Here is an 11,264-nt window from a genome sequence, read left to right on the forward strand (position 1 = left end):
ATTGGAATCTCCACGACAGAGTGTTCACTAATTCACTGCCAATCTGGAATTCATTTGACTCTCCACTCCAGGCAGGTTTTCCTTACACCACTCTTGAATGTCCAGGGAACCCAATTCTGGTATTCTGCGGCCTGTTCATACTCGCAGCAGTGCTGCTCAATATGCTATCCACTCAAACCTGGGCAGCTCGGTATTTTCTTGTTCACACAATCCAGACTGCAGAAATCATTGCAATCTCCACTACAGAATGTTCCTTTCATTCACTCCGAATCTGAAATTCATCTGAATCTGCACTCCAGGCAGGCTTTGGTTACACCACTGGTAAATGTCCAAGTAAGAAAATGCTGGTTTTCAGCGGCCTTTTCACACTCACAACTGTGATGTTCAATAGGCTATGAATTCAACCCTCGTCAGCACTTCATTTTCCTTTGCACAGAATCCAGTCTTCAGAAATCAGTGGAATCTCCACTACAGAATGTTCCACTCATTCACTGCGAATCTGGAATTCATCTGAATCTGCACTCCAGGCAGGCTTGCGTTACACCACTGGTAAATGTCCAAGTAAGAACAGGTTGGTTTTCAGCGGCCTTTTCACACTCACAACTGTGATGTTCAATAGGCTATGAATTCAACCCTGGTCAGCACTTCATTTTCCTGTGCACAGAATCCAGTCTTCAGAAATCATTGGAATCTCCACTACAGAATGTTCCACTCATTCACTGCGAATCTGGAATTCATGTGAATCTCCACTCCCGGCAGGTTTTCTTTACACCACTGATGAAATTCCAAGGAACCCAGAGGTGGTTTTCAGCGGCCTGTTAAAACTCACGGCCGTGCTGTTCAATTGGCTATCCTCTCAACCCTGGTCAGCTCTTCATTTTCCTGACCACATAACCCAGCCTTCAGAAATCATTGGAATCTGCGCTACACAATTTTCCATTCATTCACTGCGAATCTGGATTCTTCTGACTCTCCACTCCAGGCCGGTTTTCGTTATACCACTTGGGAAAGTCCAAGTAACACAATAGTGTTTTTCTGCGGCCTGTTCAAAATCCATCCGTGCTGTTCAATTGGCTATCCACTCAACTCTGGTCAGCTCTTCCTTTTCCTGTCCACACCATCTAGGCTTCTTAAGTTATCGGAATCCCCACTACAGAATGTTCCTTTCCTTCACTGGGAATCTGGAATTCTTCTGAATCCGCACTCCAGGCAGGCTTTCGTTACACCACTGGTCAATGTCCAAGTAACCCAATGCTAGTTTTAAGTGGCCTTTTCATACTTGCATACGTGCAGTACAATAGGCTCTCTATTCTAACCTGAACAGCCCTGCATTTTCCTGTTCACACAATCTCGTCTTCAGAAATCATTGTCATCTCCACTACAGAATGTGCCATTTTTTCACTGAATCTGCACTGCAGGCAGTCTATCGTTACACAACTAGTAAATGTCCAAGTAACCCAATGCTGGTTTTCAGCGACATGTTCACACTCCCAGACGTTATGTTAATTTGGATATCCACAGAACCCTGTTCTTCTCTACGTTTTCCTGTCCACAAAACCCAGCCTTCAGAAATCATTGGAATCTGAACTACAGAATGTACCATTCGTTCACTGCGAATCTGGAATTCTTCTGACTCTCCACCCCTGGCCGGATTTCATTACATCACTTGGGTGAGTCCAAATTACACAATAGTGGTTTTCTGCGGCCTGTTCACACTGGCATCCGTGCTGTTTAATTGGCTATCAACTCAAAAATGGTCAGCTCTTCATTTTCCTGTCCACACTATCCAGACTTCAGAAGTCATTGGAAACTCCACTAGAGAATGTTCCTTTCATTCACTGCGAATCTGGAATTCATCAGAATCTGCACTCCAGGCAGGCTTTCGTTACACCACTCTTCAAAGTGCAAGTAACCCAATGCTGGTTTTCAGCGGCTTTTTCACACTCGAAGCCATGCACTTCAATTGGCTATCCAGGGAACCCTGCTCCGCTCTTTATTTTCCTGTCCACTTAACCCTGTTTTCAGAAATCATTGGAATCTCCACGACAGAGTGTTCACTAATTCACTGCCAATCTGGAATTCATTTGACTCTCCACTCCAGGCAGGTTTTCCTTACACCACTCTTGAATGTCCAGGGAACCCAATTCTGGTATTCTGCGGCCTGTTCATACTCGCAGCAGTGCTGCTCAATATGCTATCCACTCAAACCTGGGCAGCTCGGTATTTTCTTGTTCACACAATCCAGACTGCAGAAATCATTGCAATCTCCACTACAGAATGTTCCTTTCATTCACTCCGAATCTGAAATTCATCTGAATCTGCACTCCAGGCAGGCTTTGGTTACACCACTGGTAAATGTCCAAGTAAGAAAATGCTGGTTTTCAGCGGCCTTTTCACACTCACAACTGTGATGTTCAATAGGCTATGAATTCAACCCTGGTCAGCACTTCATTTTCCTTTGCACAGAATCCAGTCTTCAGAAATCAGTGGAATCTCCACTACAGAATGTTCCACTCATTCACTGCGAATCTGGAATTCATCTGAATCTGCACTCCAGGCAGGCTTGCGTTACACCACTGGTAAATGTCCAAGTAAGAACAGGTTGGTTTTCAGCGGCCTTTTCACACTCACAACTGTGATGTTCAATAGGCTATGAATTCAACCCTGGTCAGCACTTCATTTTCCTGTGCACAGAATCCAGTCTTCAGAAATCATTGGAATCTCCACTACAGAATGTTCCACTCATTCACTGCGAATCTGGAATTCATGTGAATCTCCACTCCCGGCAGGTTTTCTTTACACCACTGATGAAATTCCAAGGAACCCAGAGCTGGTTTTCAGCGGCCTGTTAAAACTCACGGCCGTGCTGTTCAATTGGCTATCCTCTCAACCCTGGTCAGCTCTTCATTTTCCTGACCACATAACCCAGCCTTCAGAAATCATTGGAATCTGCGCTACACAATGTTCCATTCATTCACTGCGAATCTGGATTCTTCTGACTCTCCACTCCAGGCCGGTTTTCGTTATACCACTTGGGAAAGTCCAAGTAACACAATAGTGGTTTTCTGCGGCCTGTTCAAACTCCATCCGTGCTGTTCAATTGGCTATCCACTCAACTCTGGTCAGCTCTTCCTTTTCCTGTCCACACCATCTAGGCTTCTTAAGTTATCGGAATCCCCACAACAGAATGTTCCTTTCCTTCACTGGGAATCTGGAATTCTTCTGAATCCGCACTCCAGGCAGGCTTTCGTTACACCACTGGTCAATGTCCAAGTAACCCAATGCTAGTTTTAAGTGGTCTTTTCATACTCGCATACGTGCAGTACAATAGGCTCTCTATTCTAACCTGAACAGCCCTGCATTTTCCTGTTCACACAATCTCGTCTTCAGAAATCATTGTCATCTCCACTACAGAATGTGCCATTTTTTCACTGAATCTGCACTGCAGGCAGTCTATCGTTACACAACTAGTAAATGTCCAAGTAACCCAATGCTGGTTTTCAGCGACATGTTCACACTCCCAGACGGGATGTTAATTTGGATATCCACAGAACCCTGTTCTTCTCTACGTTTTCCTGTCCACAAAACCCAGCCTTCAGAAATCATTGGAATCTGAACTACAGAATGTACCATTCGTTCACTGCGAATCTGGAATTCTTCTGACTCTCCACCCCTGGCCGGTTTTCATTACATCACTTGGGTGAGTCCAAGTTACACAATAGTGGTTTTCTGTGGCCTGTTCACACTGGCATCCGTGCTGTTTAATTGGCTATCAACTCAAAAATGGTCAGCTCTTCATTTTCCTGTCCACACTATCCAGACTTCAGAAGTCATTGGAAACTCCACTAGAGAATGTTCCTTTCATTCACTTCGAATCTGGAATTCATCAGAATCTGCACTCCAGGCAGGCTTTCGTTACACCACTCTTCAAAGTGCAAGTAACCCAATGCTGGTTTTCAGCGGCTTTTTCACACTCGAAGCCATGCACTTCAATTGGCTATCCAGGGAACCCTGCTCCGCTCTTTATTTTCCTGTCCACTTAACCCTTTTTTCAGAAATCATTGGAATCTCCACGACAGAGTGTTCACTAATTCACTGCCAATCTGGAATTCATTTGACTCTCCACTCCAGGCAGGTTTTCCTTACACCACTCTTGAATGTCCAGGGAACCCAATTCTGGTATTCTGCAGCCTGTTCATACTCGCAGCAGTGCTGCTCAATATGCTATCCACTCAAACCTGGGCAGCTCGGTATTTTCTTGTTCACACAATCCAGACTGCAGAAATCATTGCAATCTCCACTACAGAATGTTCCTTTCATTCACTCCGAATCTGAAATTCATCTGAATCTGCACTCCAGGCAGGCTTTGGTTACACCACTGGTAAATGTCCAAGTAAGAAAATGCTGGTTTTCAGCGGCCTTTTCACACTCACAACTGTGATGTTCAATAGGCTATGAATTCAACCCTGGTCAGCACTTCATTTTCCTTTGCACAGAATCCAGTCTTCAGAAATCAGTGGAATCTCCACTACAGAATGTTCCACTCATTCACTGCGAATCTGGAATTCATCTGAATCTGCACTCCAGGCAGGCTTGCGTTACACCACTGGTAAATGTCCAAGTAAGAACAGGTTGGTTTTTAGCGGCCTTTTCACACTCACAACTGTGATGTTCAATAGGCTATGAATTCAACCCTGGTCAGCACTTCATTTTCCTGTGCACAGAATCCAGTCTTCAGAAATCATTGGAATCTCCACTACAGAATGTTCCACTCATTCACTGCGAATCTGGAATGCATGTGAATCTCCACTCCCGGCAGGTTTTCTTTACACCACTGATGAAATTCCAAGGAACCCAGAGGTGGTTTTCAGCAGCCTGTTAAAACTCACGGCCGTGCTGTTCAATTGGCTATCCTCTCAACCCTGGTCAGCTCTTCATTTTCCTGACCACATAACCCAGCCTTCAGAAATCATTGGAATCTGCGCTACACAATGTTCCATTCATTCACTGCGAATCTGGATTCTTCTGACTCTCCACTCCAGGCCGGTTTTCGTTATACCACTTGGGAAAGTCCAAGTAACACAATAGTGGTTTTCTGCGGCCTGTTCAAACTCCATCCGTGCTGTTCAATTGGCTATCCACTCAACTCTGGTCAGCTCTTCCTTTTCCTGTCCACACCATCTAGGCTTCTTAAGTTATCGGAATCCCCACTACAGAATGTTCCTTTCCTTCACTGGGAATCTGGAATTCTTCTGAATCCGCACTCCAGGCAGGCTTTCGTTACACCACTGGTCAATGTCCAAGTAACCCAATGCTAGTTTTAAGTGGCCTTTTCATACTCGCATACGTGCAGTACAATAGGCTCTCTATTCTAACCTGAACAGCCCTGCATTTTCCTGTTCACACAATCTCGTCTTCAGAAATCATTGTCATCTCCACTACAGAATGTGCCATTTTTTCACTGAATCTGCACTGCAGGCAGTCTATCGTTACACAACTAGTAAATGTCCAAGTAACCCAATGCTGGTTTTCAGCGACATGTTCACACTCCCAGACGGGATGTTAATTTGGATATCCACAGAACCCTGTTCTTCCCTACGTTTTCCTGTCCACAAAACCCAGCCTTCAGAAATCATTGGAATCTGAACTACAGAATGTACCATTCGTTCACTGCGAATCTGGAATTCTTCTGACTCTCCACCCCTGGCCGGTTTTCATTACATCACTTGGGTGAGTCCAAGTTACACAATAGTGGTTTTCTGCGGCCTGTTCACACTGGCATCCGTGCTGTTTAATTGGCTATCAACTCAAAAATGGTCAGCTCTTCATTTTCCTGTCCACACTATCCAGACTACAGAAGTCATTGGAAACTCCACTAGAGAATGTTCCTTTCATTCACTGCGAATCTGGAATTCATCAGAATCTGCACTCCAGGCAGGCTTTCGTTACACCACTCTTCAAAGTGCAAGTAACCCAATGCTGGTTTTCAGCGGCTTTTTCACACTCGAAGCCATGCACTTCAATTGGCTATCCAGGGAACCCTGCTCCGCTCTTTATTTTCCTGTCCACTTAACCCTGTTTTCAGAAATCATTGGAATCTCCACGACAGAGTGTTCACTAATTCACTGCCAATCTGGAATTCATTTGACTCTCCACTCCAGGCAGGTTTTCCTTACACCACTCTTGAATGTCCAGGGAACCCAATTCTGGTATTCTGCGGCCTGTTCATACTCGCAGCAGTGCTGCTCAATATGCTATCCACTCAAACCTGGGCAGCTCGGTATTTTCTTGTTCACACAATCCAGACTGCAGAAATCATTGCAATCTCCACTACAGAATGTTCCTTTCATTCACTCCGAATCTGAAATTCATCTGAATCTGCACTCCAGGCAGGCTTTGGTTACACCACTGGTAAATGTCCAAGTAAGAAAATGCTGGTTTTCAGCGGCCTTTTCACACTCACAACTGTGATGTTCAATAGGCTATGAATTCAACCCTGGTCAGCACTTCATTTTCCTTTGCACAGAATCCAGTCTTCAGAAATCAGTGGAATCTCCACTACAGAATGTTCCACTCATTCACTGCGAATCTGGAATTCATCTGAATCTGCACTCCAGGCAGGCTTGCGTTACACCACTGGTAAATGTCCAAGTAAGAACAGGTTGGTTTTTAGCGGCCTTTTCACACTCACAACTGTGATGTTCAATAGGCTATGAATTCAACCCTGGTCAGCACTTCATTTTCCTGTGCACAGAATCCAGTCTTCAGAAATCATTGGAATCTCCACTACAGAATGTTCCACTCATTCACTGCGAATCTGGAATGCATGTGAATCTCCACTCCCGGCAGGTTTTCTTTACACCACTGATGAAATTCCAAGGAACCCAGAGGTGGTTTTCAGCAGCCTGTTAAAACTCACGGCCGTGCTGTTCAATTGGCTATCCTCAACCCTGGTCAGCTCTTCATTTTCCTGACCACATAACCCAGCCTTCAGAAATCATTGGAATCTGCGCTACACAATGTTCCATTCATTCACTGCGAATCTGGATTCTTCTGACTCTCCACTCCAGGCCGGTTTTCGTTATACCACTTGGGAAAGTCCAAGTAACACAATAGTGGTTTTCTGCGGCCTGTTCAAACTCCATCCGTGCTGTTCAATTGGCTATCCACTCAACTCTGGTCAGCTCTTCCTTTTCCTGTCCACACCATCTAGGCTTCTTAAGTTATCGGAATCCCCACTACAGAATGTTCCTTTCCTTCACTGGGAATCTGGAATTCTTCTGAATCCGCACTCCAGGCAGGCTTTCGTTACACCACTGGTCAATGTCCAAGTAACCCAATGCTAGTTTTAAGTGGCCTTTTCATACTCGCATACGTGCAGTACAATAGGCTCTCTATTCTAACCTGAACAGCCCTGCATTTTCCTGTTCACACAATCTCGTCTTCAGAAATCATTGTCATCTCCACTACAGAATGTGCCATTTTTTCACTGAATCTGCACTGCAGGCAGTCTATCGTTACACAACTAGTAAATGTCCAAGTAACCCAATGCTGGTTTTCAGCGACATGTTCACACTCCCAGACGGGATGTTAATTTGGATATCCACAGAACCCTGTTCTTCCCTACGTTTTCCTGTCCACAAAACCCAGCCTTCAGAAATCATTGGAATCTGAACTACAGAATGTACCATTCGTTCACTGCGAATCTGGAATTCTTCTGACTCTCCACCCCTGGCCGGTTTTCATTACATCACTTGGGTGAGTCCAAGTTACACAATAGTGGTTTTCTGCGGCCTGTTCACACTGGCATCCGTGCTGTTTAATTGGCTATCAACTCAAAAATGGTCAGCTCTTCATTTTCCTGTCCACACTATCCAGACTACAGAAGTCATTGGAAACTCCACTAGAGAATGTTCCTTTCATTCACTGCGAATCTGGAATTCATCAGAATCTGCACTCCAGGCAGGCTTTCGTTACACCACTCTTCAAAGTGCAAGTAACCCAATGCTGGTTTTCAGCGGCTTTTTCACACTCGAAGCCATGCACTTCAATTGGCTATCCAGGGAACCCTGCTCCGCTCTTTATTTTCCTGTCCACTTAACCCTGTTTTCAGAAATCATTGGAATCTCCACGACAGAGTGTTCACTAATTCACTGCCAATCTGGAATTCATTTGACTCTCCACTCCAGGCAGGTTTTCCTTACACCACTCTTGAATGTCCAGGGAACCCAATTCTGGTATTCTGCGGCCTGTTCATACTCGCAGCAGTGCTGCTCAATATGCTATCCACTCAAACCTGGGCAGCTCGGTATTTTCTTGTTCACACAATCCAGACTGCAGAAATCATTGCAATCTCCACTACAGAATGTTCCTTTCATTCACTCCGAATCTGAAATTCATCTGAATCTGCACTCCAGGCAGGCTTTGGTTACACCACTGGTAAATGTCCAAGTAAGAAAATGCTGGTTTTCAGCGGCCTTTTCACACTCACAACTGTGATGTTCAATAGGCTATGAATTCAACCCTGGTCAGCACTTCATTTTCCTTTGCACAGAATCCAGTCTTCAGAAATCAGTGGAATCTCCACTACAGAATGTTCCACTCATTCACTGCGAATCTGGAATTCATCTGAATCTGCACTCCAGGCAGGCTTGCGTTACACCACTGGTAAATGTCCAAGTAAGAAAATGTTGGTTTTCAGCGGCCTTTTCACACTCACAACTGTGATGTTCAATAGGCTATGAATTCAACCCTGGTCAGCACTTCATTTTCCTGTGCACAGAATCCAGTCTTCAGAAATCATTGGAATCTCCACTACAGAATGTTCCACTCATTCACTGCGAATCTGGAATTCATGTGAATCTCCACTCCCGGCAGGTTTTCTTTACACCACTGATGAAATTCCAAGGAACCCAGAGCTGGTTTGCAGCGGCCTGTTAAAACTCACGGCCGTGCTGTTCAATTGGCTATCCTCTCAACCCTGGTCAGCTCTTCATTTTCCTGACCACATAACCCAGCCTTCAGAAATCATTGGAATCTGCGCTACACAATGTTCCATTCATTCACTGCGAATCTGGATTCTTCTGACTCTCCACTCCAGGCCGGTTTTCGTTATACCACTTGGGAAAGTCCAAGTAACACAATAGTGGTTTTCTGCGGCCTGTTCAAACTCCATCCGTGCTGTTCAATTGGCTATCCACTCAACTCTGGTCAGCTCTTCATGTTCCTGTCCACACCATCTAGGCTTCTTAAGTTATCGGAATCCCCACTACAGAATGTTCCTTTCCTTCACTGGGAATCTGGAATTCTTCTGAATCCGCACTCCAGGCAGGCTTTCGTTACACCACTGGTCAATGTCCAAGTAACCCAATGCTAGTTTTAAGTGGCCTTTTCATACTCGCATACGTGCAGTACAATAGGCTCTCTATTCTAACCTGAACAGCCCTGCATTTTCCTGTTCACACAATCTCGTCTTCAGAAATCATTGTCATCTCCACTACAGAATGTGCCATTTTTTCACTGAATCTGCACTGCAGGCAGTCTATCGTTACACAACTAGTAAATGTCCAAGTAACCCAATGCTGGTTTTCAGCGACATGTTCACACTCCCAGACGGGATGTTAATTTGGATATCCACAGAACCCTGTTCTTCTCTACGTTTTCCTGTCCACAAAACCCAGCCTTCAGAAATCATTGGAATCTGAACTACAGAATGTACCATTCGTTCACTGCGAATCTGGAATTCTTCTGACTCTCCACCCCTGGCCGGTTTTCATTACATCACTTGGGTGAGTCCAAGTTACACAATAGTGTTTTCCTGCGGCCTGTTCACACTGGCATCCGTGCTGTTTAATTGGCTATCAACTCAAAAATGGTCAGCTCTTCATTTTCCTGTCCACACTATCCAGACTACAGAAGTCATTGGAAACTCCACTAGAGAATGTTCCTTTCATTCACTGCGAATCTGGAATTCATCAGAATCTGCACTCCAGGCAGGCTTTCGTTACACCACTCTTCAAAGTGCAAGTAACCCAATGCTGGTTTTCAGCGGCTTTTTCACACTCGAAGCCATGCACTTCAATTGGCTATCCAGGGAACCCTGCTCCGCTCTTTATTTTCCTGTCCACTTAACCCTGTTTTCAGAAATTATTGGAATCTCCACGACAGAGTGTTCACTAATTCACTGCCAATCTGGAATTCATTTGACTCTCCACTCCAGGCAGGTTTTCCTTACACCACTCTTGAATGTCAAGGGAACCCAATTCTGGTATTCTGCGGCCTGTTCATACTCGCAGCAGTGCTGCTCAATATGCTATCCACTCAAACCTGGGCAGCTCGGTATTTTCTTGTTCACACAATCCAGACTGCAGAAATCATTGCAATCTCCACTACAGAATGTTCCTTTCATTCACTCCGAATCTGAAATTCATCTGAATCTGCACTCCAGGCAGGCTTTGGTTACACCACTGGTAAATGTCCAAGTAAGAAAATGCTGGTTTTCAGCGGCCTTTTCACACTCACAACTGTGATGTTCAATAGGCTACGAATTCAACCCTGGTCAGCACTTCATTTTCCTTTGCACAGAATCCAGTCTTCAGAAATCAGTGGAATCTCCACTACAGAATGTTCCACTCATTCACTGCGAATCTGGAATTCATCTGAATCTGCACTCCAGGCAGGCTTGCGTTACACCACTGGTAAATGTCCAAGTAAGAAAATGTTGGTTTTCAGCGGCCTTTTCACACTCACAACTGTGATGTTCAATAGGCTATGAATTCAACCCTGGTCAGCACTTCATTTTCCTGTGCACAGAATCCAGTCTTCAGAAATCATTGGAATCTCCACTACAGAATGTTCCACTCATTCACTGCGAATCTGGAATTCATGTGAATCTCCACTCCCGGCAGGTTTTCTTTACACCACTGATGAAATTCCAAGGAACCCAGAGCTGGTTTTCAGTGGCCTGTTAAAACTCACGGCCGTGCTGTTCAATTGGCTATCCTCTCAACCCTGGTCAGCTCTTCATTTTCCTGACCACATAACCCAGCCTTCAGAAATCATTGGAATCTGCGCTACACAATGTTCCATTCATTCACTGCGAATCTGGATTCTTCTGACTCTCCACTCCAGGCCGGTTTTCGTTATACCACTTGGGAAAGTCCAAGTAACACAATAGTGGTTTTCTGCGGCCTGTTCAAACTCCATCCGTGCTGTTCAATTGGCTATCCACTCAACTCTGGTCAGCTCTTCATGTTCCTGTCCAC

Source organism: Sorex fumeus, unplaced genomic scaffold (genome assembly GCF_029834395.1).
Source record: "Sorex fumeus unplaced genomic scaffold, SorFum_2.1 ptg000019l, whole genome shotgun sequence".
Taxonomy (NCBI): Eukaryota; Metazoa; Chordata; class Mammalia; order Eulipotyphla; family Soricidae; genus Sorex; species Sorex fumeus.